The sequence below is a fragment of the Diorhabda carinulata genome, chromosome 8 (assembly GCF_026250575.1).
Source record: "Diorhabda carinulata isolate Delta chromosome 8, icDioCari1.1, whole genome shotgun sequence".
NCBI lineage: Eukaryota > Metazoa > Arthropoda > Insecta > Coleoptera > Chrysomelidae > Diorhabda > Diorhabda carinulata.
Window position 1 is genome coordinate 4891422 of NC_079467.1, and position 12874 is coordinate 4904295.

Sequence of the window (12874 nt, forward strand, 5' to 3'; positions counted from 1 at the left end):
CTTCATCAAAAATCTTAAGGATTAAAGCTGTTTTCACTTGGGAAAAGTGACATTCACACGTTTTGGATCAATTTTTTAGCTTCAAACACTTATCTCTAGGAAAAACATCATGTTTGCATGCATCATGCCCGGGGTTTTTCATTTGTATTCGCCATCTATCACATTTCCTGAGTATTGGAATCATGTGGTTTTTAACCTGGATTTGTCAAAAAGTACTGATCTTGCGAAAAAATCATTGGTATAACTTTAGTAGATATTGAAAGGATATTAATTTTTTGTTTTAACGAAAATTATTTAAATGCCCTATTTTCGAAGATATCGGCTTGAAACATATATATCGAGTTTTAGGGACATTTCTAGAAGCCTCCGGCTCTATTTCATCCAGAACATTTTAAAGTACTGTTCGAAATTTACCAATTATTTAAATAATTTAAATGAACAGTCTGCGGGATTTGCACGGTTTTGTTGATTTTTCGACCTTTATGTATATATTCTACGATGAATCAATAATCGAATTCTATACTCTTCAGCGACTATTCGGACTCTATTCTCAAGACTAACATTGTGGACCACAACCAAAACTAAGTAGCATTTGTTATTAAAAATTAGATTCCATGTAAATAATATCTTTTAATCAGAACACTCCAGGTATTTCCAATTCTTCTATATTGAGCCATGACGTTTCTAGAAAACAGATTGGCTTGGCAATGTGAAGAAACAGCAAATAATGCTTTTCGGAATTACACCGTTGAGAAAATCAATGTGAATTACCTGAGGACAAAGTATTGAAGTAAATTGAGGTCAAATGCGAAAAGTGTATCGGTGAATAATCAAATCTTTACTTCAATGTTAAAAACCAATTTTAATCCACCTTTCTCGTGAAAGCAGTAACTTGACTCAAAAAAATCTAGGTCGAAATATTTGTAACAAATTGTTCGATAAATTGAATTTTTCAATCCGAATACTATATTTTCTAGAGTAAAAATCATTTTGTTATTCAAATAATAACTTCGCTGTAAGTCGCATGTTAACAAGCATCCCAGTTTCAACTTTTCCTGAAATCTTTCAAGGTATATGCAAAGTTAGCGAAAATATATTTTGAAATGGAGTTAATTGAACTTCCGACAGAGAAGATCGATTTTCGTGAAATATTTCTCTGTAAGTTTGCCTATAATGTGCTCCCAGCATAATTTCAGGAATAATAATTTTACAGATTCTTTGTTTATATACAGTATGAAGCAAATGAAAGGAATAAATTCATTATATCGTAAACCGACTACTATAAAGAAAAAACTGAAACCCGTCCATGTTTATTTCCAAATAAACAATTAATAAGGATAACTTTTTATTATTGACGTCATCTATATTAGCGTGATGACGTCATTGCTAACATTTTTGAATGAAAATTTGAATGTTGTAATACATTATTAGAACATCAAATATCTATTCAGTCATATCAATATATCTGAGTATATTATGTTTGTATTTGTCAAAAAAATTGAAAATTTCATTATTCGTCAAATATAAGAAACTTGAATTAAAAGCTCAAATTTTTGAAATACAATTCGAAGACGTAGTTATTTGTGTGACCTCAATAAGTATATTTTCTTTGGAATGGATGATATTTTGTGATGTATTTGATTAAGCTTTACTTTTCAAGTATCCCCGTAAAATGAAATCGAGGGGAGTCTACAACATAGTGTCTACACATAGTCTACACCCAGAAATCATTTCTATTCGGAAACAACTAGTTCAATTCAGAGGAGAAGTTTTGAAGAAATTCTGAATATCGAGGTTTCTTCGAAAAAGTATCTATTATTCCAAATATTATTTTTCTCTGGGTATTCACTACGGTACTCTTGCATCCAATGTGTATTTTCCGTAGCCCAGTACCAATAAGTTTGACAATTGACTTGAACACTTAGTAGAAATGTAGCTTCACCAGAGAAAAGAACCTTATTAAAAACAAATCTCTGTTATTTTTTTTATTACGATTTCAAAAATTCAATTCGTCTATCAAAACCATCTTACTTTGTAGGGTTGCCATTATCTTGAAAGGCTACAGAACATCTAGTTGTTTGTCTTCAAGTAGTTTTCTATCACCTTTAGGAAGGTCTTTGACATGATACTTTCTATCAATTTCTTACATTATACCAATACCTCATATTTTATCAAGAAATCTGTTGAAATATCATCCATAATATTTGTGACATTAAGCAAATCAATTTTTTGTTATATATTGATATAACTGAATAGATATTTAAAAAACGTTCCAAATAATGTATCACAACACCCACATTTCTTATAGACAATTTTAGATATGACGTCATCGCGCTCACTTAGATGACGTCAGAAAATGTATCTTTACTAATAGATGGGTTTTGGGATTCGCCGGTTTACAAAATAATAGATTTATTCCTTTCATTTCCACCATACTGTGTAGGAACATTCACTTCTGTTTTCTCAAATGCTTATTTTTTTAGTATTTAATTGATTTACCCTCCTTATTTTAATCTCTTTATCTATGGATTTTGCAGTATTAAAAGGCTGTGTGTGTGTGTTTTTTCAGAGGTAGGAGAATACTTTTACGTATCGTCAGGACTAGCTGTTCGGCGCCTGGTATGTCGGACTCGGAAGCCTTTCCCATACCGACTAAAAACCTCCTCTACCTATGGCCCCTGCGGAGTAGCCGTAAGGCACTACCTCGCAGGAAGGGATTTAGCTGTCAAGCTCTTCCTTCCACTATCACGATTTCACTACTTCTTCCTTTTTTTATCTTCAGCGCGGAGGTATTTCAGCACTTCAGCTGCAAACGTGCTCGTTGCTCTCCATGCAGACTCTGGTAACAGCATAGCTTACAACATATTTTCAAGCGTGACCCTTCTTAAAAGTGCTGTTTCCCAGGTACGACGAACCATGTTGAAGCGTGGGTATGTGAAGAATACGTACTCCGCACTTTCTTTAACTCTTGCTCAAGTTGGGCACCCCGGGGAAACTTCATGCTTCCGCCTGTGAAGGTATTCCCTAAAACATCCACGTCCGGAGATCATTTGGGTCAGATAGTAATTAACTTCTCCATGGATCCAGTTAAGCCAGATATCTAGATGCGGCTAGAAGTGGTGAGTCTATCTTCCCTTGGTCGAGGTGTCCCATGAGATTTGCCAGAGATCAGTGCCATCTCTCCTCTCGTTTCTCCTGAGCTCTGTCGGGCTCAATGTAGCCGTGTGTGTGCATGTGTGTATATATGTGTGTCTGTTGCATCGCTGTTTTGGTGTATAGGCTCATAGACACATTTTTTTCTTTGTACTACTTTCGAGAACTTAGTGATAGTTAAACATGCATAAGAATGGTTTTTGAAAAATTTTGGCGATGGTGGAGCAGCTATTGCAGTTTTAACTAGTCAATTACTACGTAAGTACAGCAGACCACGGGAAGGTAACCATCTGTTATATATAAAGTGATCGTATTATATCTCCTTATCTTTCATGTAATACTTGAGTCAATATTTGAAATAATCTTTTATAAAAAGTGTGTAACTTGCACTCACACTGCAAACTTTTCTAAATACAAGTTCATGGCGCTTCTTAAAATTCACCAATCAATCGTTACAGACTCGAAAAGTGATTTTGAAAATTCTTTTCTTATTTGTTTCTTATATTTGCAATATTTTGGCTTCATAATTAAATATTGTAGACAGTGCTAGCTGGTAATCCGTGTTTAGATGACATTGAATAATATTGGTAAGTTTTTTTGTTCCTGACACAAACTAATAATTCTAAAATAAATAATTCATCTATTCTTACTATTCAAACTAATATCTTCTTCTTCTTCTTCTTACGTTGGGACAAGGTCCTGTATTTTCATCAAGGGTTTGCCAGGAGTAGTTGGGATGCTGAGGACCAGCTTTCATACCACCTTATACGTGGTCGTCCAGGAGGTCGAGTTGTATCTGGTTTCTTTTCCTTTGCAATTTTTGCTAACCGTTCATTTGGCATTCTGTCAACATGGTCTCTCCATTCTCTTCTGCGGCTCCTTGCCCATCTTACTACATCCTGAACATCGCACATGTCCCTTATTTCTTCATTTTTCTTCCGATCGAGTAACGTATGTCCTGTTATTGATCCCAGAGTCCGCATTTCTGTTGTTCTTAGGAGCCGTTTAGTGGTTGTGTTCTCTGCTCTAGTTTCTATTGCATATGTCATGACCGGCCTTACGCAAGTTTTATATATTCTAATTTTACATTTTGTGCTCATGTATTTATTTCGCCAAATTAAATCTCTAAGGTATCCTGATATTAATGCTGCCTTCGTTGTTTGTGCTTTTACTTCTTTCTTTAGATTTCTATCGCTTGTTATGTTTGTCCCTAGATATTTGAAGGACATCACTTGTTCTACAGTCTGATCGTAGATCGCTAGTTTACATCTTCTCGGTTCTTTAGATATTGTCAGAGATTTTGTTTTTTTTTGTGGATATTTGCATGTTGTACGTGTTCGCTATTTGTTGGAATTTATATGGGAGCTTCTGTAGGTTATCTTCGTCTTCCGAGATGATTACTGCGTCATCAGCATAGCATATTATTTTTATCTCTTTGTCCATTATAGTATTGAACAGGATTGGGTTTAGGATATCCTCTTGTCTGATACCAGTTGCCACAGGTATTTTATTGCCTAATTTGTTTGCCGTTCTCACAAAGGTATAATTATCGGTGTTAAGTTTTTCGATAACTCTTATTATATTGGGGAGAACGTTCCTTTTTTTTAGTAGAGTTATAACATCAGTTAAGCGTATCCTATCAAACGCTTGGGTGAGATCAATGAAGCACATAAATGCTGCCTTATTAAACTCTATGGCTTTTTCAGTTATTTAGCGCATTATAGCATCTATAGCATCAATCAAACTAAAATGTTAATAAATTATTTTGGAGTACTGATGCAAAATGTATTTTTCCAATCGTATTATGCAGATGGACTGAATTATTTCGACATACTTCTATTAAACTTTTTTGTGAACCATATATTGTGGATTTTTCGATATGAATAGGTACTATTCATATTTAGTATGATTCCTTGTATCTTCTAGGAACGAAATATATTTCTACAGATGAGAAATTCATCTAAAAAACACCTACCAGTAATTCTAGCAAACGATAGACATGTTTGATGATTGATAGGAATTAAATCATTATGGCAACTCATATTGTTTCGTTGATAATGAATTTGAAATATCTTTTGTTCATAACTAGAATAATAATCAATCAATTACATTGTATTATTATGTTAACAATAGATTAGAACAAATATAAGAATTCTGTCAAACATTTTACATTATTATTAAACAATATTTTCTCAATATCTCCATGAAAGCTTGAAGAAAGAAATGTAAATATTTGTGATCTCATTAAAGGTGGAATATTTGTATTCAAATTAGAATATTAAAACAAGTAGTCAATAGCTTTGTCGCGGTAGATATTCTGAACGTGTTCCGTCACCAGATTCATGCGCAGTTTGAAATTGTGCGTTCGCGGTACTAATAAAACATGTTCAAGATTTAAAATCCTGTTTTCGTGGAGCACAGATTTCTAATTCCGAACGTGTTCTGAATGTATCCTCGGACATGGGACAGATAACAGGTAATTAACTAGTTAACCTAACCTAAATTGAATGAATATGTTTATTTTCATGTGTCTGTTATTGCTCATGAATACTATAGAATACGGGGCGAGTCGTGAGGAGCTTTACATACTTTCAGCATATGTAGAGCTCCTTAGGAAGGATATCAAGTGTTTACTACTCTTCTTTTTTAACTAACAGAATGTGGTTTGTCAAATTGGCAATAAATTGTAATTTGCTATGCGGTATACACAGCTTATTTGATTTTCTTAATTTTTTCATGAAGCAGTACTCTATTATCAAGCATTCGACTGGTAATAGACAAGCTTAAAAATTCCAGGACCGGTTATGAATTTAGGGATTTGTATTGAGTATTGCACCCTATATAATATTTTTTTAAGGTGATTTGCAAACTACATTCATAAACAATGAAAACGATATACGCCAAGAAGTTATCGGATTTCCATTAAATTTTTATTGAACGATCAAATCTTATCAAATCATAATGACGTATCACAAAATAAGATACTAATTTGAACAAATGTTATAAATTGTATGTAAAATGTAGCAAATTTTAATAACGACCAAGACAAACAACACAAAAAAGTAACTAACAACAATAACGAGCAATTATTTTAAAACAAAAACTAAAATTATGTTGCTGAGACGCACAAATAAGGACTAGAAATAAACGATAATTGCAACAAAATAAAAATAAATTGAAGTAGATTCTCGAAATAGAATCCAGCAGACTCTACACATTTTTTTGACGAATTATCGAATTACGGATACTTTGGAGATCGTTTTTAATATTATTACAAAAAAGTCAAATTTTATCAATTAATTTTTGTTGTCGGTTATCAATATTGCATCAATCGTCCAATAGGACATTCACGTCCTATTCAATTGTTACCATGAACATTATTTAGATGTTGTCTGACTACCAGTAAAAAGTGGGGGATGTCGCATCATGCTGAAAATACATCCTTCGGATAACAATGTTCGCGTTGGCCAGCAAAGTCGGCATAATATGTTGTAGAAAGTCCAAATAGTCTTCTTGGAGGATCTACTAATTGGTCGTTCATGAAAACAATATACACGTCAACCGAAAACTCTAAATGAGAACGTCATTCTCAAATAACATGGGTATTTTCTTTAACTCACACATGTGAATTACAGGTATTATTTATTCCGTCTCTTGTTAATTGAGCTTCCTCTATAAATAGAGTCCTGAACAGCGTTGGTCGATGATTGTTAATCCATCTACAAAATTCCAACCTATCTATTTCATGTGCAGGAGGATGTACTTGCTGAGACATTTGAATATTATATGGGTACAGATGATTTTTTTGTTGGATTAAGTAACTTCTCAACTTCTCGACTTAAATGTCTAGTACTTATTGTAGGGTTAATAGTAACAGAGTCAATGATGTTATCTCCTTGAGCTCCATTTTTCGTCGTTTTGTTTTTCCACTACGAAAAGTGGCATTTTCTAGCAAATAATTAAAAACTAACCCAAATCTTGACTTTAAAGGTTATTAGAGTTACTCGTTATTTTTATTTGGTACAGTTGATACAATGTATCTTCACCTTACGTAAAACTTTATTCGTCTATAAACAACGCACTTTTACACAAACGTGAGGTTTGACTTTTCATCAATTTAATTTATTATTTATGAAAATAATGCCCCAATGCGATAAAAAAATTCAAGATAGGAAAACATTTGATTTTGCCCTCAGAGATAATAGAAAGTGACAGTAGAGAATTTATTTTGAATTTATACATACTGGAAATTTATAAAATTTGTTCAAATTAATACATACATAGTATGTATTAGCATTTAAACCGATTTCTAAAAGACTCTGTACCCTGAGATTCAAAGAAAAGAACAAAAATATTAGCATTAATAATATACATGCTCCTTCCGAAGAAAAAGAAAAAGTAAAGGATGAGTTCTATGAATAGCTTGGCTACGAATATGAAAATTTACCTAAACATGATATCAAAATAGTAATAGGAGACGGAAATGCAAAGATCGCCAAAGAAAATATATACTTTCCAATAAAAGGTAAACACAGCAAGCACCAAGAAACAAATAACAATGGACAAAGATTGATAAATTTCGTTTGTTAAAAGGACATGGAAGTAAAAAGTACACAAATAGAAAGAAAAGATACAAAAGAGATACCAAGAAGAAATGAGCAAAGAACTCGATCAACAAGAACAAAATTTACAAATCGAAAATAAATGGAACAAAATAAAAAAGCAATAACAAAGATAAAACATATCTAAGAAAAAAAAAACAAAGAAATGAAAAATAAGGAATGGTTTGAAAAAGAATGTTTACAAGCAATGAATAATAAGTGAAAACTAAGGAACCTGAGGCTAACAAATAGGGATAGAAGTATCGACTTAAAGTATAACCAAGCGATAAGAAAAATGAAAAGAATATGTAGGAAAAAAAACGGCAATATAACGAAGAAAAATTAAAACAAATTGAGGAAAAATTTCAGATGAAAGAGGTAACATCCTTTTATCAAGAAATAAAAAAAAAGTGAAAAAAGGGGATCAAACAATAACCAGCTACATTAAAACAGACGAAGGAACAATGGTGCATGAACCACAAGAAGTAATGCAGAAATGGAAAGAGCATTTTCAGAAATTACTAAACGGAAACGAAGCAGAACAAGCAAGGGAAATAGAAAAAAGTGACCTAGAGGAAGACGGCATTATAGTAGAAGTATCAAGTGAAGAAGAAGTAAAATCTATAATAGCAGAACAGAAAAACAACAAGAAACCAGGGGAAAGTGGAATTACAGCTGAAATGTTAAAATAAGGAGGAGGAGAAATGTTGCAAAGAGAGTTATACGGATTAATTCAAATAATATGGGAAGAAGAGAGCATGCTCCAAGAATGGAGGAAAGCACTAATATGTTCGATTCCAAAAAAAGGTGGTAAACTGCTTTACGAAAACTATAGGGGAATCGCATTGTTAGATACCTGTTATAAAGTGCTAACGAAAATAATAAAGAAAATACTAGAAGAATATGCCGAGAAAATACTAGGAGAATATCAAGCAGGCTTTAGAGCTAATAGATAATCAACGGACCAGATTTTCTCAATATAATATAATATAATAAATAGGAACAACATGTACGCAGCACTAAGCACTAACAAACAATGAAGTGATATGGAAAGGGTATAAGTTTGAAGAATTTCATGTCAATAGAGGATTCCGAAAATGTGACCCGCTCTCCACTGTATTATTTAATATGGTTTTAGATGTATTTATCCAAAATTCTAAATTAAACAGCGATGGGACAATCTTTAATAAGGAATGCAGATGACGTAGCATTGATAGCAAAATCCAAGAAGCACTTGAAGAAAGCAATAATAAAATTGAAAGAGGAAGCCAAAAATTTTGGACTAGAAATAAATCAAGAGAAGACAAAATATATGATCATGGGAGATACACAGAGAGAAACAGAAGATTACTTGTCCTTTAGGACCACCAGGCACAAAGAGTACAATCTCGAAAGAGTTTTCAACTTTGTGTATCTAGGAGAAGTAATAGAAGACAAGGGAGTAGAAGAATTAGAATTGAAAGCCAGAATAACTAGAGGAACACAAAAATTCGGAAGTATTAGATCACTGATGAAGTCAAAATACGCGCCAAGAAAAACAAAAATAAGAATATATAAAACGGTAGCAAGACCCACCACAACATATGAATGTGAGACATGGATATTAAGAAGGCAGATGAAGCCATGTTGGAAAGATGGGAGAGGAGTACACACAGAAGAGGGCTGGAGGAGAAGAACTAATAAATAATTATAGGAACTTTATGGAGAAGCTACAATAATCTCGTTTATTAAGCCACAGAGAATGAAATGGTTGGAACATGCTGAGAGTGCATAGAGAACGGATGCCAAAATTAGTATTGCAAAGAGGACCAATAAGGAAAAAGAGAAAGTGGCAACCAAGGAAGAGATGGTATGACTGTGTAATGGAAGACACAAAAAATAGTAATGTTCAGAATTGGAAAGAAAAAACTGTAAACAGGAAGGAATGGAGAAATATTGTGTGGAAAATGCAAAATAGAGGACTTTGATATATAATATATAAAACTATGTAATATTACAATTCTTGCCCTAGGCCTACATGGCTTGTAGAACATATTAATAATGTGTTACGGCCTTATGGTTATTCTATGTTTGATAAGATTCGATCGTTTACTGAAAACTTAATGAAAATCCCACAACTTCTTAGAATATGTCGTTTTAATTTGTTATTTATGTACTTTCCGCATAAAATTTTATACACGGTGCAATATTCATTCATTCATTGATACAAATCCCTAAATTGATTTTTTCAAAGTCAGTCCTGTTATTTATAAGTGTAGCTCATACCAGTCGAATGTTTGATAGTAGTGTACTGCATCATAAAAACTCAAATGTAAACATTATAGCCAATTAATATGTACGATCAATTTCACAAATCACCCTGTAAATTAATAGAAAAAAGAAGTTGACACTTATTAGTAACCTCATGATATCCTTCCTAAGAGGCTTTACATATGGTAAAAGTATGTAAAGTTGCTCATAACTCACCCTATATAAAATAAAGTGCCTGTAAGAGGCACAGAAATTAATATTTTTTTATTCTGTCTACCTATGAATTTTCCAAATATTTCTAAAACTACGGTTATTTAGTCTAGTTGAATTCAATAGTTTCGAAACTGATTCATATTATTGTTTCCAATCGTCTGTGACCTAGTTAATGATAAAAATAATGGAAAAACTATTTACGAATATTCCTCGCAATTTATATTCGAAAACAATCGTTAATAGGTATTGTTCTCCATATTTCATGAACGACACTAAAGCACGTGGTCGAATCGTGGTTTTAGGAATCACTCGACGGGACGCGAGTCACGAAGGGACTGCCTAAACGAAATAGAATAACGACCAAATGGTGCCGCGCACCCGATTTCTCACCTACACCTTTCTACGAATATCTTTGTTACGAAACGTATAATTTAGACGATTCATAACCAAAAATTGGAGAGTTGGAGTTTGCTGGGTTCTGAGAAGATAGAACAGGATGTATTAAGAGTAAAGCTGGAAGATTTTTTTATTTTTGGAAGAGAACTGTCATTAACTTATTAGCATATTTGTTACGAGGGCGGTTTGATGAGTCATTTTTTACACATTAACAGCACTACGTGTAGATAGTTTCCGCCATGTTTCTGATATGTCAGATTAGTTTCGATACTCATGTAATTGTTGGTTGAATATGGAAAAACATCTGTATTTCTGAAAGTTTATTGAACAGTATTTTTCACGTGAAAAAAATTATGAAAGTAGTTTATAGACAGTTGAAAATCATACTATACCCAAAAACGAACTACACAGTCCGTTCTGATTAGCTTAACGCCATCAATTCGAAAGATATACACTACCGGTTAAGTTTTTGCCCACTCTATAATTTTCGTGATACACAACAAATTAATACAATACGATTTTAAAGAACATATATAGATAAGAATATAGTAATAATAAAAAAACGTAATCGTTACATTTTTAACTTTTGATTAATCGATTTGCACCTTTTTGATTTTAGTTCACAATTTTGGCATTCTTTGTAACAATTTCCAAAAATAACACAGACCAACAAAAAACTTTTGTTTGAAAACTTTTTTTATTTTAATAGCTGATCTTTATAGATTTTTATGTGCTGAATCCAAATCTGGCCTTAGTTTTTTTGTATCACCCATAGTTTCCAAGTTTATTATAATCTAATACCCCTAATCTAATACGGTATATAGGGAAATCAATGAAACACTATGTTACATCATAAAAATGGTTTGTATTTACCTTTGAAACTTTTTGTGTAACTTTTTCTGCGATGATTCACTTGCTGAACTTCCCAGTAAAGTGACCCAGTAATCCCCCACCATGTTGGTGTTCCAGCGGTCCTGGTAACATTTTTCCATCACTTTAACATTTTGGTGAAAACTTGTTCCTCACTAACATTTCCTAAATTGTCCAGGAAGTAATCGAGGTGGCTGTTCAAAAAGTGAACTTTCAGGCTCATCAAACATCCTAACTTTTCAAACTTTTTTAGCATGTTGGTACCAATATTCCTGGTCTTTTCCATTTCCCAAAAACTTGATGACAACTTGCTTGAAGGATACCTGTGCTTCTTTTTCATTTGAGGTCATTGTGGATTCGAAGTTAACGTCAAACATCATTTTTCTAATATCAGGTTCGGTGAAGACGCCTTCTTTCAATTTAGCTTCTGAAAGGTGAGGGAAATTTCTAACAGAGATATTTGAAACAAGGCCCGTCTTTAGGCAAAGCCTTTACAGACTGTTTCATGAGGCCTAACTTAATATGTACTGGTGGTAGAATCACGTTTTTTGTGTCTACAAGGCTTTTGCGTAGAATGTTCTTTTCGCCAGGGTTTAAAGACTCTTTAGAAGGCCAGTTCTTTTTGCACCAATGTTGATTCCTAGCTCTACTGTCTCATTTACACAAGAAACATGAAAACTTGGTAAAACCACTTTGCTGAACAAGGAACATGCACGTTACTTTCAAATCGCCACATAACATCCAACCATGTGCAGAATAACCTATTTTATTTAACACTATTTCTAGATTTTCGTAGCTCTCTTTCATATGTGCAGAATGACCGACAGGTACAGAAACATACACGTTACCGTTGTGTAGTAAAGCAACCTTCAAATTAGTTTCGGATGAATCAAAGCAGCCTCCAGTCTTCTTTTTTGTACTCAATTCCAAAATCACTCATTAGTCCAGGAATGCCTGAGCAGTACACCAAATCGCCCTCTTGTTCAAAATACTTTGAAAATTGCTGTTCTCTCTTCCTATACACATGAACGTTAGTTTCAGTCGCCAGCAAGTTCTTTTCTTTTAGCCTAGAGACAAGCAGTTCAGCTTTTTCTTTCATTAAGTCCAGATCCCTAGCTAAGGCGTTAAGCTCGACCTGAGTAAACAATTTAGGCTCTACATTTTCTGTAACACATTGAAATTCTTCATCGTGTTCGTCTAACTCCGACTGTACATCAGAGAATCTTCTGTTACAATAGAATTTAAGTCCTCTGGTGGTTCAGGGACCGGCAAATCTACACCGTGCCCTACTGGTCGGATAGCGGACGGAAGGTTAGGGTAGCTTATTAACTTTTTATTTTTAGAGGTATGACCAGTAATATCAACACTGCAAAAGTAACAGTCATCGGAAT

General features: G+C 33.4%; 1 protein-coding gene across 6 annotated transcripts in view; it reads right to left on the minus strand.

The window, feature by feature from the left end:
• LOC130897628 (neo-calmodulin-like) overlaps positions 1-12874 on the minus strand; it is a 265862-nt gene that overhangs the window by 131094 nt on the left and 121894 nt on the right. For 2 of the 6 annotated variants that reach the window (XM_057806575.1, XM_057806573.1), the window contains exon 1: positions 10419-10554. The exons of 2 other annotated variants lie outside the window; for them this stretch is intronic. The gene's annotated coding sequence lies outside the window, so the exon portion shown is untranslated. Of the gene's footprint in view, positions 1-10281; positions 10555-12874 lie in introns of those variants that run through there. 2 more of the 6 variants (XM_057806574.1, XM_057806572.1) reach the window with 2 other exon arrangements.